This window comes from Solanum dulcamara, chromosome 1 (assembly GCF_947179165.1).
Source record: "Solanum dulcamara chromosome 1, daSolDulc1.2, whole genome shotgun sequence".
Classification (NCBI taxonomy): domain Eukaryota; kingdom Viridiplantae; phylum Streptophyta; class Magnoliopsida; order Solanales; family Solanaceae; genus Solanum; species Solanum dulcamara.
The window spans coordinates 39521766-39548713 of record NC_077237.1 but is presented as its reverse complement, the minus strand read 5'-3'; positions in this window follow the sequence as shown (position 1 = coordinate 39548713).

Sequence of the window (26948 nt, the reverse complement as noted above, 5' to 3'; positions counted from 1 at the left end):
ATTTTTACAGGTTTAATATTATGACATCAAATATAGTTGAGTCGATTAATGCATGATTTGTTGATGAAAGAGAATTTTCCATTGCTGCTCTATTTGGTCAAATAAACAAGAAGTTTGGTGAAATTTTTTACTAAAGACGTATGGAGTTCATAAATGCACCAACTATCTTTGTCCCTTCGATAGAAGATGTCATTGCAAAAAATATTAATTTAGGGAACAAGCTATTGGTTAATCAAATTGCCAATTATAGATATGTTGTCTCTGGTCATAATACAGTTGCAATGATCAATCTCCAAATCTTGTACTTGTAAATTCTTTGATCTTGATAAAATACCATGTTTACATTCAATGGCGGCGCTCCGCTCTCAATATGATGAAGATTATGGGAGATGTATTTATGAGTATTCCTCTCCATATTATAAGGCAGAGACATACCTTTTTTCATATATGGAGAAAATTAAATCCGTGTCATCTGAAGAATTTTGAGAAATTCCTATGAAAATTTTAGAGGGAGAAATACCTCCTCCATATGTTAAATCAGAAAAGTTGAGAAGAAAGGAAAAAAAGAGGTGAACAAGTATCAGAGAATTATTTTCAAGAAAAAAAAACAAATGTTCATATGTAAAAGGGTTGGGCATAAAAGAACTACATATTCAGAGTGAAATGCTTCATATAAACACTCACTTTTACTTGGTGTATGTGAACTTGTTTTATTTTCCATTTTGATTTTACCATTTTTATTTGTGAATTTGTTTTATTTTTTCATTTTAATATTATCGTTGTTATATCTGTTAGGACCGGATGAAAATGTGTTGCAATAAATGTGTCATATTTTTTATTTATCATTTCTAGCAAAATTTACATTGTTGCAACATATCAGACATATGTTGCAGGAGATGACTCATAAGTTGGACATGATCAAACCAACACACATATCTGCTGTAATAGATGTCTTTATCTGATGCAATAAATGATCTATCTGTTGCAGCAGATGCAATATTTATTGTACAAATGCAATATTTATGGCAACAGATTTAATGGGAGATACAACAGTTGTGAAATGAAAATTCAATCATACAATAAATAAAATATTTATAAAATAAACATTACATATATAACAGGGTAAAAGGGAGGCAACATTATAGTTTCAGCTTCTTTATAGATCCATATTTACAAAAATATTAAAAAAACTAAACTAAAGTGCCTATTCACGATCTGATTCTCCGAGTCATGATGGCGCTACTATGATCCATCAGTAGGTAAGCCAACTTGTATCCTGAAACTTTGAATAATGGGATTGAAGGTAGAAAACTAAACTCAAACTAAACAATAACTTAAATAATATGAATCATAAATAAAGGAGCATAAGCAAGCCAAAACTATATATGTCACGACCCAAGCCTAGGGCCTGGACGTGACATGGCGAATGAGAAATCCAAAAGTACCTTAAACAAGCCTCTTAATAAATAAACAAGCGGAAATCATAATAGTAAATCTTCAACTTACATATCTCCAACAATACCTCTAACTTTTAGATTTAACGGGACTAAGACAAGTCCCTAATTCACCCTCAATCATAATAGAAAGAAATGCCATTGTAAGTGTCTAGGAGAATGAGGAGGAGCACCGATACCTACATGGTGATATCATGTAGGCGAAAGTGTATGCGTTATTACTTTGAATGTAGAGTATGCATTATTACTTTAAATGTACTAAGTATGTAGGCATGCAATACAATGTAAATATTTAGGACATTTAAAAGGTAAAGTACATAAATGAGTGCATGCATGAGTAATCAAGCAGATATTATTTAAATCATACATATGTGGATATATACATGCATGAGTAAGTATGTAAATAGCATTTCAAATGTTCATCTGTGGGAAGTTGACTATAACCAACATTAAGACCATGTGAGCTATTACATGGAATCCAACATAACCCCCTACGTTGGCCAGGGAGTCTACTTTCCTAGGGTAGAACTCTGTCAATTTTACATTCATTCTTTAACTTTAACTTTAAGGGCTTTCGTGGATCCATTAGCCTAAGCCTACAAGAGCTCCTATGTTGGCACATAGTTAATGAGACAAGAGGTTGCTACTAGAATTTTCTTACCGAATCCCACCTCAATATCCATTCGGTGCTAAGTCAATCCCACAAAATAGTTTAATACTTCAAAATAGTCATAACATATAGCTTGAGAATTCAAAACATCATATTTGGTGGAATAACTCATTAAAATATTTGGTGATTCAAATATGCAAGAATTGTCTTTATTGCATAAAAATCCATCATTCATAGCATTTCATTATTTTTTTTATTTCATAAGACTCCCTTTTGATCATAGACATTGCTTTCATAAACATTTATTTGGAGTCAAAGCTTTCAAGTCAAACTGCATTGAAAATATAGTAAAACTAGGTGGGTTTAAATCACTTCAAATTTCAAAAATTTATGTGAATGAAATTATGTATAAATATTTTAAAATTTATCAATAAAAAAAATAATGCTTTAAATAACCCACCATGAATTTCAAGAACCTTTAAAGAGATAAATAGAGAAAATACTTGCAAACCATCAATTCATACATATGAAATCATTTTACATCAAAATAGATCAATAATTATTAGTTTAACGATGATTCATGCTATTAAATAGAAATAATAATTATCCATAAGAAAATATTACTTGAAATTAAGAGATTTAGTTGAAAGAGTTTTGGACTACATGGGTGAAATAATTCATAGATAAACACCCACATAACTTAGAGTAAAACTTGAAAATAATTGGGTAAATAAACATAATTTATCATATAATCAAAATAATTTAGGCATGAGAGTAGAATGAATACTCTTATTGAAGCCTTACATATCAGGAATCTAAAGCTTTACTCAGAATCAAAGTACTTAATGAACACTCTTGAATTCTAGCCTTTTCTCCTCGCCAGAGCATTTTGTGTACTACCCAGAATATATGAATCACCGGAATAGTATTTCTACACTATTAAGAATAAAAACTATATTTTGAGAATGAGTAAAGAAGTGTATAGATAGAAGGGTTGCTTGAGAAAGCTTGATGAACAAAATAATGAAATAAGGTGTGTGTTTATAGGTGTGAAGGAGGGATCTAACAATAATTAAAATAATTATAAAGAAAAATCTAAAAATTTAATGGAGGATTGTGATGTCATGGGTAATGTCAAATAGATCTAGATCTTCTATGATTGGTGAGATGAATCTTCTTTTTACGGAATACCCTTTTTGGAGCTATGTATGAATAAGATAACTTCCTAATTAGGATTTGATGTATCATATTAATTGTAGATATAGAAGTCTTATTTCATTTTGTTCAAGAATCAACTGATTTGGAGAATCCTATAGTGAGATACAATTTTATTCTACAAATACTCTGTTTCATCATAGCACTAGGTCTTGCAAAGATTAATTTATTAGACCTAATTAGACTCTGAATCATAAGCTATGGTATCACAAAGGTTGTAGGTTATGATGTTGTGGTTATATAAAAATTTGAATCACCTAATTTAGACCAACCTATGAAAATTTATGCCCAAAATATAGAAGCAGTATCATTTTCGTCAAGAATTGGAACACCATTTACAATATTTTTTGGGGGTGTTACAATATACAAATAAAAGAACCCTCCCAGAACCTGGAAGTTACATGTACAAAGTTGCTAACAAAATGAATACAAGTCCCAAAAGTGGACCACTGAAATAAGACTATTTGAAAAAGCAAAAGACAAGTCAATATATATACAAAAGGAATCCGGAAAATCCAGGACGCTGTGTGCTCACCCTCGCCTCCAAATATTACTACAACTGGCTCGAGATCAATGCTGGTAGTAGGTTCTTAGACCTGCATCACAAAAAAAATGTAAAATATAGTATGAGTATCGAAACAACAGGTATCCAATCATAAGATGACTGAGCAAGAAAAGCCAAAAGTTACATGAAATGCTAGAATCTAAACCATAACCAGATCAAGGAATGAAAAGTATAACTAGGATGCACACGAGTGTACTAACACACAAAGAAATTGAAAATAACTAACTAAAACTGACCAGGCTCCCATAAACCTGGCGGGTACATTCATGTGTAACTAAAAAGTAAATCTTGAGCGGACTCTCCTAAGCTCGGCAGATGCAATGAACAGTTTAAAATGAAATAAGAGAACCCAACAATGTTTCCATGATTTCCACAACTTTTTACGGACTTGAACTGAACCAATATATATGCCTGAAGCTTCATCCAAAACTGATATGAGGTAAGGACTTAAACCAGAATGAAGAGGAAGAATCAAGGACTTGAACCAAAGCTAAGGAAAATCATGGACTTGGACCATGTGTAAATATGACCAAGGACTTGAACCAAGGTGAAAGTAGCTATGGATTTGAACCAAGCTGTAAGGAGTGGTGGACTTGAACCACGGTTGCAAATGATGGTGGACTTAAACTATGGGTGAAGATAGCTAGAATTTGAACCAAGGCTATAATACCAAGGCAAGTACTTGAACCACGCCCGGTAGAGTGAATTGGGGATTTGAACCACAAATCAAGGTGAATCGGCTAGAAATAGGATCAGTAGCCAACCAAGAATCACAAGGAGTACCCCCAATCTGAGTGCCATTAATAAATCACTCCAGTCCAAACCCTATCCAAATAGAATCGATGAGTAGCTTCCAAAACCAAGAATCAATTAATCTAAAATCGACAAAATCAAGGAGTTATGGATAAGTGGTTATAAGAGTGGTGTTACTACATAGCTAAGGCCCAGACTATCGGACCCAAGTCTGTTATATCAGTCTACAGGAATCTAAGTCGTCTGAAGCAATGTTAGAGAGGTTTCAAGGCCTAAAGGCTCCAAAAGTATGTAAGTCTATGAAAACACACTAGTCTAAGCTTCGACTAAGGCAAAACATGCTTTCAGCGATAAATAATGAGCCATACAAAGGAAAACCACAAGGTATGAATGATCAATAATAGAAACCGACATGCTTCGCACCAAAAAAACCTGAAATATAGCCTAAGGCATGGATTCTAAGAATTTATCATGCTCAAACACCAATCACCCCCAAATTCATACAAATCAACATATAATCACTTAATCATGCTTAGTCTAAGGAGAAGGAAGCCGTAGCCTACCTGTAGGCCGACTACGCACACTTTCAATCACGTAACCAGAGCTCTTCCCTTCTATACGACCTTGATACGCTTCCACACTATCAAATATAGAATCAGAGTTGTATTTCATCAATTTAACATAAATTAGAAAAATTAGAGACAGACTAATTTTAGTGTAAAAAATGGAAATGTGGAACCCACTCCGGTAATTCCGAAATTGACTCCGTGAAGAGGTCCTAAATACCTCCCTAAACTTATGTTCCTAAATGGAACACAATTCAGGGCTTAGAAAAATGAAAAAAAGGCATGCAATGATTCACCATTAAAATCACCATCAAAGAACTAGGTCAATAGTTATTTATGGAAATATACCCCCAACGATGACTCTATGATACTTTTCGATCACTACCCATGTAGCCAAACCTTTCCAAAACCCACAAGACTTAGAATCACCCAATTTGGAGTATCGAGAGAGAAACACTAACTAAAAATAGGAAATAAGGGTTGATCAAGGTCTGGTCTTAATTTAAAAGACCAGACCAAACTCTTCTTTGCAATCACGAGGGAAAGGGTTTCTATCATGACAATCCCCCAAATTGATCATCACAATCATAAAGGTCAGGTCGTAATCCCCCAAATTGATCATCGCAACCCATGTCAACCCTTCATCGTGATCGTGGCTAAGGGGAAAATGATCGTGATGCCTTTAATGATTGACCTCCCCAATAGCAATGAAGAAAATCACTGGCACAAGTGAAGTGCTGCAACAAGGATTATATTAGAAACCTCAAGAAGTGAATAAAAGATTATTCTAGACCAAGCTCGACATTTCAGAACTAACTGCGCTGATAAAGTTTTTATTCAAGCTCCATTTCAAAGGGGGAAGGATCATGGTACCTCAAGGCGGTGAATTGTGTAAAGACCTACTGAAAGAAGTGTATGACACTACATGGACTAGACATTCGGGTGTTGAACGAATGCTAGAATTACTGTCTAGGGGATACTTCTGGCCAAAGATTGAGAACGATGTGGAAGTGTATGTGAAAACTTGTCTAGTGTGTCAACTAGACAAGACTGAATGCAAAAAGGAGGCAGGGTTGCTGCAGCCTCTTCCCATTCCTGAGAGGCCATGGATGTCAGTTTCTATGGACTTTATTAGTGGATTCCCTAAGGTAAATAGTATGGCATCTGTCATGGTTGTGGTGGACCAATTCTCAAAGTATGCTATTTTTGTTGCTTCTTCGATAGTGTATTCTTCGGATATTGCTTCGGATTTATTCTACAAAAATATGGTTAAGTTCTTTGGTGTGACAGCTGATATCATCAGTGATAGGGATACTTGGTTCATGGGTCGGTTCTGGACGACTTTGTTCAATATGATGGGGACCAATTTGAAATTCTCTATGGTGAACCACCCTCAAACTAATGGTCAAAATGAAAGAATTAACCATTTGTTGGAGGAATATCTAAGGCATTTTGTGATGGCAAGTCAGCGAAATTAGGTTGATCTATTGGATAGTGCATAATTTTGTTATAATTTACACAAGTCGTCAGCTACATAAATGAGTCTATTTGAGTTGGTCCTAGGCAGACAGCCTATGATGCCGCTTGACGTTGCTAAGTATAAGGCTCAAGGAAAGTGCCGAGCTGCTTACCGTTATGCCAGGGACAAGTAAGAAATAGTTGTCGAGGCGTGAGACAGCTTGCATAAAGCCCAAAAATGCATGAAGAAGTATACTGACCAGCGGAGAAGGTCGCTGGAATTCAATGTTGGTGACAAGGTGCTACTAAAACTTACTCCTCAAATCTAGAAGCAGATCACAAGTAAGTTTAGGCACTATGGTTTGATCCTGAAGTACAATGGGACATTTGAAGTGGTCTAGAAGGTTGGCGAATTCGCTTATAGGTTGAAGCTACCTGAGAGGTTGAAGCTGCACCCAACTTTCTATGTGATTTTTCTGAATCCATTCTATGAGGATGCTGAGTATTCAGAAAAGAATCAATCAAAGAGGGATCTGGCTGTGGTGCGCACACAGTTTGATACTGATATTGAAAAGATACTGGATCATCAGGTACTTGGTGTCAAGAAAAAAGGCGGACAAAATTATTAATTCAAGGAAAGGGTATGTAGAAGGCCGATGCTACTTGGGAGAAAACAAAATCACTGTGGCAGTTTGACAAATAATTAGAGGACTACCTCAAAATAGTATCGCTGAGGACGTCGATTCAACTGGTAGGGGTGGTTTTTTAGACCTCTAAGCTTGGACATAGATGCATGGGGCAAAGGAAGTGTTAAGGGCTTGTGCATTGCCCTTTGATATGGGCCTATGCGGCTGGTGGAAGAAATGTATGGGTGGCATATCAATGGCACGATGTGCAACATGTCGAGGTGTGCTTGGGTAATGTCAAACATCTTGACAAAGACCAAGGAGTTTGGAGGAAGGAAAGCAGCTTGGCAAAGGTCAATGGGAAAGATAGGTGCATGGCATCGGGCGGGCATATGTGCAGGCAATAGGGTTGGCATTGGCAGACATATATGTTGGCATGGGCGTTTTGAGGCCAAGGCTAATGTATGATGGCAAGGCATTGCCATGATGCTGGCAAGGCAGTGCGGGCAAGGCATTATCATGGTGCTGGAAAGACAGTGCGGGCAAGGCATTGACATGGTGATGGCAAGGCAATGGCATGGTCAATAGGCCAAAGTATTGGGGTAAATCTATGAAGGGAAAATCGACTAAGGCATTGAATAAGGCAGGTACGTGGCACATGCAAAAGGCTCACGCATACGACATAGGCACCGGTTGAGCAGCGTACGAGGCACATGCATTTGTTGGCAGTTTCTCTGAAGACTTCACCCATGACTCCAAAATTCAAGGGCATGTTCCCTAGCATGTTGTCCCATATTACCCATGTAATTCACGCACATGCCATGCACGTCCCTACCTCTAGTAGACTATTGCCATGACTTGTATATAAGTAGGCATAATTTGGCTAAGTAAAGGTAGCTAGAGTTTTGTAGTACTTAGCCAAATTTGAGTGTATCCTTTTGTAAATCTGAGTGAGAGATAAATAAAAGGTTGGGAAATTGCCTGTATATTGTATGTGTTTGTTTTCGTTGTGTGTTTGATACAAAATTAACTAAGTGTCAAACGTTTGTGAGTGTTGGTAGGCTGAAGTTGACTGTGAGTTGACTGCCGGTTAATGGGATTTTTGAGGTGAAAAATCACCTCTATTTCAACTGGTATATAAAAACACTCTAAATGACGAAATGAGTGCCTTAATTCAAAAATGGCCTGAAGGGCCATTACAAAAGGATGATGTCAAGGTAAGAATATAAATTGTTGCAACAAATTTGTTTTCTATTTGAATATTTCTCAATAGTTGAGACATCTATTGCCACAGGATACCTATTTGTTGCAACACATGCATTTTATATTTGGATATTTCTCAACAGATGAGACATTTGTTGCAACAAATTACCTATCTGTTGCATCATATGTGTTTTCTGTTTGAATATTTCCCAAAAATAAGACATCTATTGAAACAGATGTTCTTCATTTTCTTGCTTTTCTACACCATCACTTCATTTTCTTGCCCATCAAACATTAAGCTTGTATCAAAATAAATCTTGTATCAATTAAAATGAAGATAACTTGTACATTATTTTATTAGTCTTGTATCAATCAATTATATAATTACATTTGTTATATCCGTCAATTCACTATGATTATTGTATATTGTTGCAACCAAATTTGTAATGACTCTGAAGGAAATTTTTCATAAAATAATCATTTTACCCCTCCTTATAGTTGTCCCATGTCTTTTCTGATTGATATCGAGCATTGGTTTTGAGAAATTATCTGAAAAATTGAGTTTTTTTTGGAAGTTTTTAGGTTTTAAATTCTTAAAAGTGTTCAAAAGTGGTATTTGGTTCCAATCATATCTATGAGTATCATAATGGAATTTCATAGATTCCATTAGCTCCAAAATATTGAAATTGGTCTAGGAAAGTTGATGGAATTAGATTTAGGGTTATATTGTGGATTTGAGGTGTTGAGTTGAAAATCTTTGAATTTTTAGCTATAGGGTTGACTTTGGTCAACATTGAATGATTGGAATTGAATTCTAACAACTCTATTGAATTTGGGGGATAATATTAGGCCTAAGGAGAGTTTCTGTGTATTTTTTGAAAGCTTTGAGGGTGTTTTGGTCTTTTTCGGCATAAAGTTGGTTTAGTTGTGACTTTTTGAAATTTGGATCAAGGATACATCAAATTAAAATTCTGATGGCTTTTTTGAGTTTGGAACGTTGAATTTACTAGGGTTGCATATATAGTTTTTGTGTACGGGATTTCGAATGAATCTCAGGGGTTATTTCAGAGGCTTTTGAGACTTGGAGTTTTGCTATGTTTTCCCCCTGTTACAGACCTCGCGATCGCGACTCTTGATTTAGTAAAGACCCCTTTGTGAAAGATAATGTCAGTATGGGGTGGGGGAGTCACGAAAGTGACTGAGTGCCTGCGAAAGCAAAGGAGCGGGGGTCGCAAAAGCGACCAAGTTGTCGTGATAGCGAGTTCACTTAAGCGAACCCCTAGTCGCTTAAGAAATATTTGAGAGGGGTTTTAGCTGGGGGTTATGCTATTTTAACCATTTTTGAACTTCTAAGGCTTGGGTAGGCAATTTGGGAGAGGATTTTTGCGTGGAAATTAATGATTTCAATTGGTGAAAATGATCCCTTTTCAAGAACTTTGAGAAATTCTTCGAATGATGATTGTGACCTGATTTGATCTTTTCTTTCGAAATGCATTTCACCAATGAGTTTCTAATGCTTAGAAGAATGTTACCATGTATATTCTAAGATTTAAACCCCCATTTTTGGAATCAGAATTTTAGCCTTTTGACCTCTTTTTCCCAAATTTCAAGTTCTTGTGTTGTTGGAATTGGTTTTTGATTGTGAAGCACTATATGAATAGATTATGGCAATTCAGAGTATATTCAAAAAGGGAAGGCTCACGTTGATTGATCAATCGCGATTTGGCTAAGGCAAGTGGACTCTTAAAACTCCATGAACCTTTTAGAGTCCCAAAATTTCTTTGTTGTGTGTATTGGGGAGTAATGAGGATGAGGTTAGACATTGAATTAGATATGTACTAATCTAAATTGATCGATGAGGTTAATAAAAGGTGATATGTGTTATTTTAGAGATTGGGTATTACATGTCATGATCTAGATATCTATATGTATTTAATAAAATACTTTGAGAGACTAATTATGATTGCGGGATTGTCTGACTTGATATATTTCTCATTATTGTGAGCATGCTGATTGTATTTGTTATGAAAACACTGTGATGAGATGCATCTGATTATGATGGCAAGATCATTTTTAGCGAGATATTATGATGTCGAGGTTATTTTTGGCAAGATATTATGATACCGAGTGCATTTCTTGTGAGATGGTGTTGTCAAGGTCATTTTCGGTGAGATTGTACTATCAGGTCATTTTTGGTAAGAAATTATACGGCTGAGTTCATTTTCGGCCAGAGATTGTGATGTCGAGGTCATTTCAGTCAAGATTATGATGTCGAGGTCTTTATCGGCGATTACACACATACATGATCATTGGGTGTGCATTCATTTTTTTGCTATCCTGTTTGATAGACTTGATACTTGTACCTGACTTGTGACTACATGCACATTATATCTTGTGATATTAAGCTGCGATCTGAAATTTATTGAACTGTTAGGTTGGGCTAATTTCTGTGCAGGTTGTAGTTTTGGAGGTTCGGTTGGGTTGGAAATGAGTTTTGGTATCCTATTAGATTTTCTTAGTTTTGCTCATTATCTTGTTGGGTACCGCATTTTTTGGTACTCAACCCTTATTTCTACACTTGTGTAGGTTCTGAGCCCAGACTATTATTATCTTTCTTCTAACTATTCGAAGATTTTAGGGGATTGTGAGAGGATCTATTGACATCCAACGAACTCTCAGACTTCTTGTACTTTTATGCTTTACTCTATTTGGGAGTTGAAGACATATTGAGACTTGTATTTTATTTTAGTCTTGTGTCTTTAGCGTCTTGTACATATGACAACCAATAATTGGGGGTTATTTAAGTTGAAAGACTTCCGCTTTTATTTATTACTTGTCTATTTTAATTGTTTCTCGCTTTATTTATGAAATTATTGGGTTTTAGGCTGACTTGTCCTGTGAAAAAGTATAGGTCTCATCACACCCAAATTCTTGTCGTGATAAAATAGTATCAGAGCCAGGTTCATAGGTCCTACATGTACAAGCTAAGTCTAAGTAGAGTCTTGAGGATCAGTACAGAGACGTCTGTACTTATCTTCGAGAGGCTATGAATACTATTAGTAAACTTCCTTTATTCATTCTTGCTAAGTTGTTATCATTAGTGTTTAGTGTCACGTGTTGTTTTAGAAGATGCTGAGGACCAGAGCTTTGTCCATTGGTAGAGAGGAAGCAATTCCCGAAGCAGTTGTTGAGAACCCAGCTAGGAGAAGAGGTAGGGGCCGAGCTAGAGGCCGAGGCTGTGGAGAAGTTGTTGGTAGGGGCCCTTCCCAAGGAATGACAACTGCCTGAGGCCGTTCTAGAGAGGTCTCCCTAGAGCCATATGTTGAGGTTGCTGAGGACCAGGTTCCTCTAGAATCCATGGCACCATTGCTTTAGGAGACCATATTGATGATGCTGGGTATGTTGGAGAGATTCACACAGGGTGCATCAGGCACGCTACAGAATTCATAGACTAGGGTTAGTGCACAGAACCTAGAGTAGCATCAGGTCCCAGTGGTTCAAGATTAGGTGGGTTAGCCACCATTGGTTCCAAAACTAGCTGTCGGTGCATATGTTGCTCTATATATAGTTTACTATAGTAGATCAATAATGGTATGAGAGATTCCAGAAGATAAAATCACCCCAATTCAAGGGTGGTAAATACGACGACGCACATGAGTTTTTGATGTTGTGTCATGAGATGTTGGAGGCAGTGAGTATGGCTGATGCCCAGGGTATTTAATTTGTTGCAATCTAGCTCTGTGGGTTTTCCAGAGAGTAATAGAGGACATTTATAAGGTCCGGACCAGTTAGATCCTCTCTAGTGGAGTGGGGAGTGTTTGCTAGTGCTTTTGAGAACCGCTTCATCTCATGGAGCATATGAGAGGAGAGCATATTGATATTTGAGAGTTTGACTTAGGGTGGTATGTTAGCTACCGAGTATAAGGCACATTTCTATCAATTGTCGAGGCATGCTAGTACATTAATCCCAGATAAGGCGAAGAGAGTTTGTAGATTTTTGAAGGATGTGACCTTCTCTATTCGATCTTGTGTGTTCAGATCGGCCCATGAGGGGGCTTCCTTCTTATCTATTGTGAGCACCGCCAAGGAGGCAAAAATGATGGTCAAAGAGGAGTTTGGGGGACCGTGCTAATGAAGCTGAGGCTTCCGATGCAGTCATCACAGGTATCATCCCCATTTGCCACCAACGTGCATCTATGTTATTTGATCGTGGATCTATATTCTCTTATGTGTCTAACTATTTTGCATCTACATTTGATTTGACTTATGATCGTATGCCTGTGCCTGTATATGTTTCTATACTCGTGGGTGAGCCCTTAGTGATGGATTGAGTATATCGATCCTGTCTTGTTTCTTTAGCCGGGTATGAGACATGGGTAGATATAATTATATTGGGATAATAGACTTTGATGTGATATTAAGTATGGATTGGATTTCTCCTTATCATGCTATTCTTGATTACTATGCTAAGACAATGACTTTAGCGATACTTGGTGTTCCAAAGATCAAGTGGAAGGGAACTAGTGATTCTTATCCTAGTAAGGTCATCTCCTGTATACCTGCTCGGAGATTGATTGATAGAGGGTGTATGCCCTATTTGGCTTTTATTAAGGATACTTGCGCTGAGTCACCTCCTATGGAGTCTATTCTCATGGTTAAGGAGTTCACTGATGTGTTCCCTACTGATCTTCCCAGAGTTCCTCTGGCTAGGGATATTGACTTTGCTATCGACTTGAAGCCGGGAACTAAGCCCATTTCTATTGCACTTATTGCATAGCTCTAGTAGAATTGAAGGACGAGTTACAGGATTTGTTGAGTAAGGGTTTATGCTCCCTAGTATGTCACCTTGGGTTCATCGGTTCTGTTTGTGAAGAAGAAGGATGGATCTATGAGGTTGTGCATCGATTATAGAAAGTTGAACAAGGTAACAGTTAGGAACAAATATTCCCTTCCTTGCATTGATGATTTATTTGGCTAGCTTTAGGGAGTGTCTTTGTAATCTAAGATTGACTTGAGATCTGGTTACCATTAGCTGAGGACTAGGCCATCAGATATTCCCAAGACAGCTTTTTAGACTCATTTTGGCCACTATGGGTTTCTGGTTATGTCTTTTGGGTTGGCCAATGCCCTAGCAGCATTTATGGAGTTGATGAACGGGGTGTTTAGGTCGTATCTGGACTCCTTTGAGATTGTTTCATGATATCTTAGTATATTCCAATACTAAAGAAGATCATGCTTGTTATTTGAGACCAGTTCTTCAAAATTTGAGCGAACAAAAGTTATACGCAAAGTTTTCCAAATGTGGGTTTTGGTTTGATTCTATGGAATTTCTAGGATACATGGTGTCCAAGGAGGGTATTAGGGTGGATTCGGCCAAGATTGAGGCAATTAGAGGCTGGACCAGGCCTACTTCCCCTACCGAGATTCGAAGTTTTATGGGTTTGGTTGGGTATTACTGATGCTTCATGCAAGAATTCTTTACTATTGCGACTTCATTAATTAGGCTAACTTAGAAGGTAGTAAATTTCCTTTGGTCCGATAAGTGTGAGGCGAGCTTTCAAAAGCTCAAGACTCTGTTGACTTCAGCCCCTGTTTTGACCTTACCCGAGGAGGGTGTGGACTTCACTGTGTATTGTGATGCCTCCGGTATTGATTTGGGTGGAGTTTTGATGCAGTAAAAGAAGGTAGTTGCCTATGATTCTAGACTATTAGAGGTGCATGAGAAAAACTACCCTACCCATGATTTAGAGTTAGCTGCGATGGTATTTGTGTTGAATCTATGCCATCATTACTTGTATGGTGTGCATTGTGAGTATTCACTGACCACCGGAGTCTTTAGTACATCTTCAGTTATAGGGATCTGAAATTGAGATAACACAGATTGCTTGAGCTACTGAAGGACAATGACGTGACTATTTTATATCACTCGGGGAAGGACAATGTGGTGGCTGATGCTTTGAGTAGGAAGGCTTCTATATGAGGAGTCTTTAAGCAATTAGTTTGACAAGAGTCCCTTGGCTAGAGATGTGCAGTGGTCAGCCAACAACTTCACCCAATTATGGGTTTCTGAGAAGAGTGGAGGAATTATAGCTTTCATTGAGGCTTATTGTTCATAAGTTGAGCAGATTTGGGAGTGACAGTTTGAGGATGAGAAGCTATGTCGCATTCGAGATAAGGTGTTGAGGTGTGAAGCTAAGGAGGCTAGACTTGATTTAGAGGGTGGTTTGAGGATTGAGAGAAGGAGTTTTGTGCCCAAGGTGGGAGAGTTGATTAGATTGATATTAGAGAAGGCCATTGATCTCGATATTCTATTCATCCAGGAATGGCAAAGATGTAACATGACCTTAGTTAGCATTATTGGTGGTGTGAGATGAAGAGGGATATTGCAAAGTTTGTATCCAAGTGTTTAAACTACTAATAGGTCAAGTGTGAGCAATAGCGGCTCGGAGGTGTGTCTTAGAGGATGCCCGTTCCTACTTAGAAGTGAGAGCGGATCACCATGGACTTTGTTGTGGGTTTGCCTCCCTCCGTGGGTGGTCATGACTCTATATGGGTAGTTGTCGACAGACTGACCAAGTCTGCCTATTTCATTCTAGTTTAGGTGAAGTACATAGTAGAGAAGCTAGCCCAATTGTATATCAGTCAGATTGTTTGACTTCATGGTGTACTTGTGTCCATTATTTTAGATCGAGGTTCATTGTTTACCTTGAACTTTTGGAAGGCATTACAATATGGCTTGGGCACTAGGCTTGATAAGAGTACAACTTTTCACCTACATACTGATAGCCAGTCCGAGTGGATGATCCAGGTGTAGAAGGATATGCTCCAAGCATGTGTTATTGATTTTGATGCTAGGTAGGGTTGACATTTGCCCTTATCTGAGTTTGCCTACAACAACAGTTATCACTCTATCATTCAAATGGCCCCATTCAAGGCACTGTATGGTAGGCAGTATTGATCCCCTATTGGGTGGTTTGATTCAACTGAGATGGGTTTTTTAGACACGTACTTGCTTAGAGATGATTCAGGGTAGGTTTTTGATAGCTTAGAGTAGGAAAAAGAGCTATGCATATAGGAGAGTTCGACCATTGGAGTTCATGGAAAGTGACCATGTTTGGCTCAAAGTGTCACCCATGAAGGGCTGATATGTTTTGGGAAGAAGAGCAAGCTTACCTCTCGGTTCATTGGCCCATTTGAGATGTTGGGGTGTGTGGGAAAGGTGGCTTGTAGATTGGCCTTGCCACCTAGTTTATCATCGGTGAATCCTTTGTTTCATGTTTCCATGCTCCAAAAGTATGTTCTAGATGAGTCACATGTGATCTCCCTTGATTCGATAGAGTTGGGTCTTGATTTGACTTTTGAGGAGGAGCCCATAGCCACTTTTGATAGAAAGGTCCATAAGCTTAGGAATGATAAGATTGCTTCAGTAAAGGTACAGTGGATGCACCATTCAGTCGGAGAGCGACCTGGGAGTAGAAGGATGACATGCATACCTGATATCCCTAGCTTTTTGAGGCTTCAGGTATTTTCTTTTACCTTATATTTGAGGACGAACATGGTTTTTATTGGTGGATTATGTAATCACCCTAAAGATAATTTTTGGTATTTTTTCACAAATGACTATTTTACCCCTCCTTATAGTTTCCCGTGTCATTTCTGATTGATATCGAGTGTTGGTTTTGAGAAATTATCTCAAAAATTGAGTTTTTGGGAGTTTTTAGGTTTTAAAGGCTTAAAAGTATTCAAAAGTGGGATTTGGGACCAATCGGAGCTACGACTCTCGAAATAAAATTTCATCGATTCCATCAGCTCCAGAATGTTAAAATTGGTCTAAGAGAGTTGATGAAATCAGGTTCGGGGTTATATCGTGAATTTGAGGTGTTGAGTTGGAAATCTTTTAGTTTTTGGCCATATGATTGATTTTGGTCAATATTCAGTGATAAGATGTTTGGAATTGAATTTTTCACAACTCCATTGGATTCGGAGGACGATTTTAGGCCTAGGGAGAGTTCCTGTGTATTTTTCGGAAGCTCCGAGGGTATTTTGATCTTTGAGGCATAAAGTTGGTTTAGTTGCAACTTTTTGAATATCGGATCAATGAGACCTTGAATTTGAATTCCGATGGCTCTGTTGAGTCTGGAACATCAAATTTAGTAGTGTTGTATATATGGTTTGTGTGTACAAGATTTCAAACGAATCCCGAGGGTCATTTCAGAGACTTTTGAGACTTGGAGTTTTGCTGTGTATTCCCCCTTCTGCAGACCTCACGATCGCGAGGGAGTGGTCGCGATCGCGACACTCGCTGTAGCGCGGACCGCTTCGCGAAAGCGAAGGTCAGTGTGGGGTGAGGGAGTCACAAAAGCGACTAAGTTCCCGCGAAAAAGAAGGGGTGGGGGTCGCAAAAGTGATCGATTTCTCACGATAGCGATGTCCTCTTAAATGAATCCCCAGTCTCTTAAGCGACATCTAAGAGGGGTTTGGCTGGGGTTTATGCTATTTTCACCATTTTTGAACTTGGAAGGCTTGGATGGTGATTTGGGAGAGGATTTCTCATGGAACCTATTGAGTAAATGATTTTAACCCCTAATCTTCGTAACCCATTGCTTAATTATGAATTTTAACATGTAAATTGATGATTTCAATTGATGAAAATGGCTCTTTTTCAAGAACTTTGAGAAATTCTTCAAATGATAATTGTGACTTGATTTGAACTTGTCATTCGAAACGGTTTTCACCAATGAGTTTCTAATGCTTAGAGGAACGTTTCCATGTAAAAATTCTCGGATTTAAACCCCCATTTTTGGAATGAAAATTTGAGCCTTTTGACTCATTTTTTCTCGAATTTCACCTTCTTAGTGTTAAATAAAGGATAAACTTTTAAGATATTATATTACAATTGCACCTAATGGAACAACTTTTAAAACCTTTTAAAACCCCCCGCTTGTTGCAACTCTTTATCATTTTCCTTCAAATCTTTTCAAAACTCACAAGTTGCAACTCTTGCTCTTTATCTTTTCAAAACTCAAAAGTTACAACTCTTCATATTCTTTTTAAACCTTTTAAATTCCAAACCCAAAAGATGAAACATTTCATATTCTTGATCAATCGTCATTCAAAGAAAAATATGAAGATGATTGCAAGAAGACAAAAAAATAATAAAGTTGCAAGGGTCTTATGCCTTCTCAAGGAGATACTTATTAAAATAGTGGCAAGGGTTGCTTCTTTTACCTTCAAGAATTTAGTCAATCTCAAACTAAGGTATGTATATATTTATAAATTTCTTATATAAAATGAATAATTTTAATTTTAGTTTCTAACCATTTGATTTTTTAGTTGCAAGGTTCTTAATGAAGGTTAAAATGAATGATACATTTATAAGAAACTATCGCTGATAGACTTTTTGATTGAACCTGCATGGTTTTCATGGCAAAAGCAAAAGGAAGATAAGATAAGTAAAATTTTGGAGATATGTAGAGAGTGTGAAAATACAAAATCCTTATACAAAAAAGGCGTGGCAATAATTAATTTTAATTGTTTTCTGTATTTATTGAGGTTCTTCATTGGAACATGATAAGTTCTAAATAAAATTTTACTAACAAATTTAAGGGGTTTATTAATATATTCTGCATATTTGATACTAATGTATATTTAAATGTGTTACTTTTCTCAGATGGACTTTTTCACGAGCGATAGGCCAAAACTTTTCATTGCATTGCTGAAGCTAGCAGAATGGAGGACACATTGGAACCTTGTATGAAATTGACATAATTTCAGTCTTCTTGGACGGTGAATTTAGAAGAGAATGTGTGATGTTGATTGGCAACATGAAAGAAATAGAGCCCCTTAGAAAAATAAGGGAATAACGAAAGAGATTAGAAAAATCTTGATTATTATTTGAGTGAAAAATCCTACAGTTTTGGGAGAGAGACCCACATGTTGCACAATTCAACATCAACATCATATTCACAGGAAAGACTGGCATGAAAGTAGTGACAATGAACATGTCAATTTTTATTGTCATTTTGTAGTTGTGATGTAGAAATGATTGTGTCAATTAGTGTTTTACCTAAGATAATTGGTTAAATAACTGATGTAATCTATCTTTCGATTGTATATATTATTTTTTTCTACCTTTTGGCTCTAAACTATGTGCACAAGTTGATTCAACAGAAAGACATATGTTGCAACAGATGCACACTTCTATGTGATAATTTCCAACAGAACTGACATCTTTTGCAACAGAAGTATAACCTTACACATCTAATTACTATATAATTCAATATGATTGTGATATGAGACAATAATTAACCATTAAATATAGTATTATAATATTGGTTATTACTAAATTAATGTTAAATGTAACAATTTAGTCAATTCATCAATTCAACAGCTGCATATTTTTGTGCGATCATTTCCAACAAAATTGACATCTGTTGCAACATAAGTGTAACCTTGATCATCTAAGTACTATGTAATTCATCATGATTGTGGTCTAAGACAATAATTAATTATTAAATATAGTAGTATAATATTTGTATCACTAAATTAAGGTTAAATGTAACAATTTCCATCAAATTTATCAATTCATCAATCCATTCAGAATAATACCATTAGTTGATCATCTAATTACTATGTAATTCATTATGATTGTGGTCTAAAACAATAATTAATCATTATATATAGTATCATAATATCACTAATAAGGTTAAATGTAACAATTTCCATCACTGATCAATTTATAATTCCAACAGATGACAATTCTATTGGAACAAATGCATACTTTTGTTCAACTCTACCCTTCCACATGGTTTTGTAAAAGAGTTTTCGGGCTTATTTTGTGCAAAAATTGTTTAGGCTGAGGCTCAAGACCTTACAAAGAAAAAATAATATTTTACCACCAACTGAAGTGTCATCTGTTGCAACAGATGCATACTTTTGTTTAACTCTACCCTTTCACAAGGTTTTTGTGAAAAAATTCAAAAAATTAATAAGATAGATAATTTCTCGTGTTATCACATCAAACTTTTCTCAACTTTTCACATCAAAAATTAAAAGACAGAAGTTTTCTCTCTCCTCTATAAAGACGGTTCCACATCAAATCAAATCAAATCAAAAAGACATTTCTTATCTTCTTTCCCGCTCTTGACCTTTTTTCTAAATCTACTCTTCGCCTTCATCTAGACTCCTTCCTTCCTTTATTTTCTCTTTTTACGACAAAGTGTAATCTGTTGCACTATAATAGATCCATCTTCTCATCGTTGTCGATCATTTCTTCAAAAACATAAGTGTAAAATTAAATTAGGGTTTTGAAGTATTTTTTTGGTTTTAATTAGGACTTTTTAGTCTTCTTTTGGTTGTTTGTTATTTGTTATTCCATTTTTATGAAAGAAAACCATATGAAGAAATCCTAATATTTATTGGTTAGGGTTGTATTATTGTTTCTATTCGGTTGAATATGTGGTATTGAATCATATTTGAGGATATATTGTTATTCTTTTCTTTTTATGAGTCACAAGATGCAGCATATCACCTATATTTTGTTTGTAATAGGTGACTCATATGATTAAACATATGAGTCACAAGTTGCAACATATCACCCGTACCTTGTAACTTGTAACCCCAACAACAACAACCTAGACTAAGACACCCTGCAACCCAACTACAAGTACAATAAGAGATAAGAATAATTAAAATTAGATAATAACCGACCAGACGCCCATAACCCCGCAGGGTACAAATAATAACAAACATACCCCTGGCCCCTATAAAACTAGGGGACCATACCATACAAGTATAGTGGTGATAGGAGATGCTAATGAATGCAAGTTTGTAGTAAAATTTACTAACACTATCGGTGGCTCTCAGAGATCAAGTACAACAAGTGTATAGACACAGCAGGCCTCCAGCCTGCCAGGTGGGACCTATATGGCTCCCTCATCTAGTTTAGTGGTGCACTGGCCAGAGGAGACCATAGGGGCCGCGAAAAGTCTGTATACATTGCTTGGGCCCGAAGTAGGTCTTACATAGACATATAATATCCCCGTAGTGGTACTTGGAGAGTGAGCAGCCAAGCCGATGTTGAAAGGGCGACGCCGCATAGGATATCAATAAATTAGTACCCTCAATCATGAGCACCCTAAAAAAGGGCTGCCCGGCCAGCCAATACACTCCCAGGGACATGGCCCAGCTAGCAAGAGTAACCCGGGGACACCAGTGAATCAAGAAATGCCATCGACGCACCAAATAGCCAAGTAAAACTGAGAATATCCTAGATGTCTCTAATAACTCAAGTAGAAAAATGAGCACATCCCCGACACCTCATAAGTTTCAAACTCAGTGACCAAGTATCTAGGTGGTATGACTCCCATTAAAACCAATTCAAAAATAGTAAAAACATGAGATAGCCTTCTCACAAGTAGTAGTAAAAATTCTAATATCAATACCAGGATCGTACCACAAAATGAGTGGATATACTCAATCAAATGCAAGCATTCCATCACCAACATCCAAATAAGATACACACAACCATAAAGGAAATACCAAGTCCTAAGACACCAATAAGTCAAGGGACTAACCTGGGATCCAATCGCTCCTCGTATACGGCCTGGGGCCCAATAATAGATAACAGTTATGATTGCATTATAAGCCTACCACTAAACAAAAGTTTAAAAAAATTGAGACATGACTCAAATCCAGATAAGGGGAGAAATATCTCTAAGATCGATGTCTTACCCCAAAATATGCCACCTCATCTCCCAACGAGCATAGCTATGCCAAACCTACGGTAACGAAGAGACAAAAACACTAGCATAAAGGGTATCCTATCCATAATAAACTCTACTGGAAGCTACGCCTAGCTAAGAGGGAAATAAACACCTGATACTCAAACCTAGGCAATCTTAAATAGGATAATAATGCTCAGTCAACACCATAACCAAATCCCACAACCTAATCTAAGGATTTTACGGGGCTATTCTAGCCTAAAAATCACTTGGGAATATAAAAATAGATTAGGCAGAGGAGAATGCTAATCTCAGCAAATACTCATCTAAGTCACATATAGAATATGATACACGATATCTAATAGAGTCCAATCAAAGGTTGAAACCGTAGCCTACCTCAAAGCTGAACACGTACGATCCAAATCCACCAAAATGACGCTCTCGACCTCGAATCACCTCCAATCATCGCTATGCTAAAAAAATTGTTATCACCTCGTTAAAAGGGACATTTTGACACCAATTTTATATTTTATGGAGATGGACTCAAAATTGGGTCTAAAATGGAATTGTGGGACTCGCATCATGAATTCTCAATTTGACTCCATAAAAAGGTACATTTGAGCGTAGAAAACTTGTGTCCCAACTTATAGCACAATTCGATGCTCAAAATGTATGGAAATCATCCCATGCATAATTTCACCATTAAAGGATAATTCAAGAAAGAGGACATGTCCTTAGGGATGGAATTTACCTTAAATGACGCTTCAAAGGACAAAAATAATCATACCACCATGTTCCTTGTGGAAAAACTCATAATTTAGCCTCAAGAAACACTAAAAACGGAGCTAAAATGACCAAGAAGCAAACCCACAGAATTCATCAAAATACCAACTCGAAAATACTAAAAGTCAGAAGCCTAGATATCAAATTTACCTCCAACGATACTTTTAATGCACTCTCGGACCTCATCAACATGTTCCCCTTAGAATTCTCTTGAAGTTAGACCTTTGAATTGCCAAAATCGGGTTTATATAAACCAAGAAATTAATTCTCAAAGTTCTTAAAGATTTCACTTCAAAAATACTCAGTGCAGCATCTAAAATCAGGATTTTACCTCAATAGAATGCCCCAAATCAGTTTTTGAGCTCTTTAACGAATTCTCCTTGAAAAATCTCGCAAGTTTGCCTTTGAATCACCCAATTTGGAGCCCTAGAACTCAAACAATGGGGTTTTAAAGTTGGAGAAAATACACAAAATGGGGTTTTAACTTGCACCAGCAGTGAATTGCTGCACCCTCTTTTTGGCATAGTCCAAAATCTTCGATGGGTGCTCGAGATTCGTTCGAAACCTCGTGAGCTCAAATGAGATATTCTACCCTACCAAATTTGACGTTTCAGATGCAGTGGCGCATTAAAACTTCTTATACGAGGTTATTTTAACTAAAAGTAGGTCCCACACCCAAATGCCATTTTAAGCCAAATTCCACAATGGGCATTGGGATTAGACCAGAAGCCTAGGGAAGAGAAAGAAGGGTCGTTCTAGATCAAACTCGACATTTAAGAACTAACTACACTGATAGAATTTTCATCCAAGCGCGTTTTCCAAGAATGTTGATCAAAGTCAACTATAGACTAATTTTTAAAGTTAAAAGCACCAAATAGTCCCAAACTCATATTGATTTCCTTGATACTCGTGATGACACTACTACCAGCCTAATTTGGCCATTCAAGAGCTGCTGAAACCATCAAAATTTAAATTTGAGGTCTCCTTGACGCAAAACTCGAAAAGTCGCAAGTAAACCAACTTAGGCCTTTAAAATACCTAAATGGGCTCGGGACCTCTAAAAATTCAACCAACACTTCTTCTAGACCAAAAACTATCCTCCAAATCCAATGGAGTCTTTGGAATTCCATTCTGTGTATCGAAACTCTGAAAGTTTATCAAAGTCAAACCTTGGCTTAAAATTCCTCAAATTCCCAACTCAAGACCTCAAATCTTCGTTCCAACTCCAAAAATAATTCCGTAAACTCTCCTAGACCAATTTTCATATTCCAAAGCTATTAAAATTGACGGAATTCCATTCCGAGATCCATAGCTTTTGTTGAACCCAAATACCACTTTTGAACACTTAAAAGCTTATGAAAACTCAAATTTGTGAAGACTCAGCTTTTCATAGGATTTTTCTAAAAACCAACATTTGATATCAATCCGAAATGACTCGGGGCAACTAAAGGAAGGGTAAAATGGTTATTTCTTAAAAAAATCCAAAATTGACCTTCAGGGTCATTTCATCTTCCAACACTAAAAGAACTTTCGTCAGCAAAAGTAAAAGTATAGTCACAGCCTGGAGGCATAAAAGGATGAGGATTTTAGGCCCGCACTCTTTGCCAGAACCTCAAGCACCCTCTTGGATCCAACAACTCCATCTCAGAACTTAGCCCGAGAGGAAAATCCTCAAATTCACTTCCAACTCCAAAAACTCATCCAGTCCTTTCTTGGGCTCCAACTCTCACTCGCTTAGCCCAAACTTGACCAAAAACACTGTATTTCAACTAAGAACAACCAAACTAAATCAAAACCGCCAAAATGAGCAGTATAGGATCATAGCAGATACAACTCACTCAAAATTCCAAATCCTTTTCTCCAAGCCACTAAGGGCATTTTACCTGTCCTTAGCTATCCTAAAAAACCTTCAACGCCATCTAAAAATTACCTACCAAACCATACAACACCAACCTTAAAGGAGATACATACTCTATCTTACCATCGGAGGATGAAAATATCTAAAATAAGGAGACACCTCGGGCGAGGCCCCAAATCCCAATCTCAACTTCAAAAACCAAGAGCCCAAGCTGAAACTCACCTTCTTGAATAGAACACTCTACTCCAAAGGATGATTATCTCACGAATGACATGGCCGCATTGAGACCAGCTCCACTGACTTATTCCTATCATAGGAACTCCCGAAACATCAACACCATGTGCCCACAAACTATCTGCCACCTCAAATCTGAACCAACTATCCTAGTCCAAACGAAACCATGCCGGTAAGGGATGCATAAACATGAAAAACTGATTGGTAATGGTCCAAGAGCACTAGGTATGACTCTCAAGCAACGTAGTCTTCTGAATATGCCAAAAGCAAACCTTCCATTTTGAACAAATTTCAAAATCCCACATTCCATGAATTACTTGGACCCCGTCTTGTAGATGAAATTTCTAACCAACTTCCCAACCTCCAGCTTAGGCTATATTTAAAGCCATCAAAGAAAGCCACTGCTCCAACTCTAACTGACCAACAAAGCTTCGAGAGCCACCAACACCACCATAGAGAACTAATAAAAGAAGTAATAAGGTAGAATCATACATCCCAAATTCTCAACAAGCCATAACTGGCCCCAAAACTCTTAAAAGAGATAGCTCCCAAAAGATTGAATGAATAGACCACAACATGCAACTAAGAATAAGTCTAAGGCAAATGGGAAGAGACGATCAAAAAGGTAGGCTAACAGAATAAACCTCAACCCATAATGTAGAACCAACCCAAACAATACCCACTAACGAAGGTAGCCATCTAAGCTAAGAAACTATGATGGCCAGAGAGAAATACTAGTCAAGGAAACACTAGTTAGGCACAAAGGTAAGAAGTGCCATCCAACCATTAACCCACCAAAACAACCTGCAACCAAGAAAATCTTCTAATCCAACTCAAATCTATCAGCGCCACAACTCTCAAAACTAACAAAGCTAGTCTAGCCACCTATCTAACAAGGACTGGCAGCACAGCAAAACCAACGGTAAGGGAGGCAAAAGGGAAGCTAACTAGCCTGGCCGCAAACTTAAAATAATACCACCTAGGCAAGGCACAAGAAGTTACTCAACTACCACTACTCAAAATAGAAAATTGACCTAGTTGATCCACTACTAAAAGAAATCAACTACGGAGCTAAAACATACATACACATAAGTCCAGATAAGGCAGCCACAACAGTCAGGAGGGAACTAACAACCCAAATAGACACGTACAAGTATGAAAACCCCAAAACCACACCAAATGAACAATATAAAGTAAAACAAAAAAATCAAGTGAATATCACCAATACCTAGATCCTGTCTTAGAATGACTCATGAAAGCATAAAATGGATTGTGACCGACCTCGGCCTAAACACCTGAAGCATCATCAACAACCCTCTAAGCACTACCTCTACTTGGAGGGGAAATAAACCATGATACTGATCTAGCTGAGCAAACTATACATAGGTCCTATGCTAGGGACAATCTCTAGATCGATGGCCGAGCTCTCCACAGATGCAGCAAGGTCCAACAATTCTAGTTTGGGGAGTAGAAGAAGCCATAAGCATTTGAAGGATCAACTCTCTCTTGGGCATAAGACCCTCTACAGAGCAAAGCTCGGCATGAAGAATGCAGAGAACTCCTTTGGTGGCCCCTAATAAATTGTGAACTATTTCCAATCCTTTGAGAAGAACCAACTAGAATAGGACTAGCTCCCACAACTAAAGGCTCAATGCACTCACCTTGAGAAGTTTGACCTGAGCACTGTCCATTGTAAACCTTATATCCTACCTCAAAACCTCTGGGACCTGAGGTGCTATCGCTATGGGCCTAATGGGCTGAGAAGAAAGATGACACTAGCCAAACTGATAATCGCCCTGAAGTGGGATTCTATCACCACTGTACTAATGGAGAGGTCTATTACCTACTCTACTTTCCTTGGGTGGCTCATAATCTGAGGAAAGGTAGACCCAGCTGCTGTCAAATGCTCTGATGCCAAATGGAGCGACAAAGACAATCCCCTTATGAATTCCCAACTTATATCCTTTTCTATACAAGATGTGTGGGGTTGTTCTCATCCCACTCAAGGAATCCCATGACATACTCCAATACCAAGGATGAACCTTGTTGGGGAACTGATAATCTATATCTGGCCTAAGAACCATCTATTGAAGCTTTGGTAGTACTTACAGACGCTCCGATCGAGTCCACTAGAAAAATTGTATTATCCATCTAAGAAAGAATGGATTCCAAATGATCAGTTTAGAGATTCTTCAAAGAAAAAACACACGATAAGGAGTCACGAACAAAATTCCCTAAAATGCCCTATAGCCTCTCAAAGATAGGATATGGACGTCTCTGCACCGATCCACAGGACTGTACTAGACATTGCCCTCATACAACAATATCAGTCAACTTAGAGCTCTGATACCAACTTGTCAAGACGAAATTTCTTAGGCTATGATGGCTACTGCTAACACCCACCAGTAGGTAAGCCTAACCCTTAATCGTTAGCACAAAACATAAGGCAATGGACTATCAAGAGGAAGATAAAGAAATAAAGTAAAAAGTAAGAAATAAGAAGAAGAAAGAGAACAACTGAAATAACACAAAAAACCACTTCAAGACCTGGCATCATTCAGTAATCGAGCATCTAAAAAACAAATACGAATAAAAGGCTTTCACAAGTACAATAAGAGTACAGACAGTCTTCGAAAGTAAGTAAAGACTAGTCTTATTCCAACATGGATGGAAATCTACAACTTTGGAAGCCAGGAGCTCACCAAATCTCTGAGTTAAAAGCTGCTCTACACCAATCTAAATCAACAACGAGAACCCGTACTATGATCTGCAGGGGGACAAAAATGTAGTATGAGTACAAAATGAATGATACTCAATAGACATAGGCGGACTGAGCTCTAGAGATAACGCAAGTATAATTCACAGGTAATTAGAAAAATATATCACAAGTAAACAAATAAG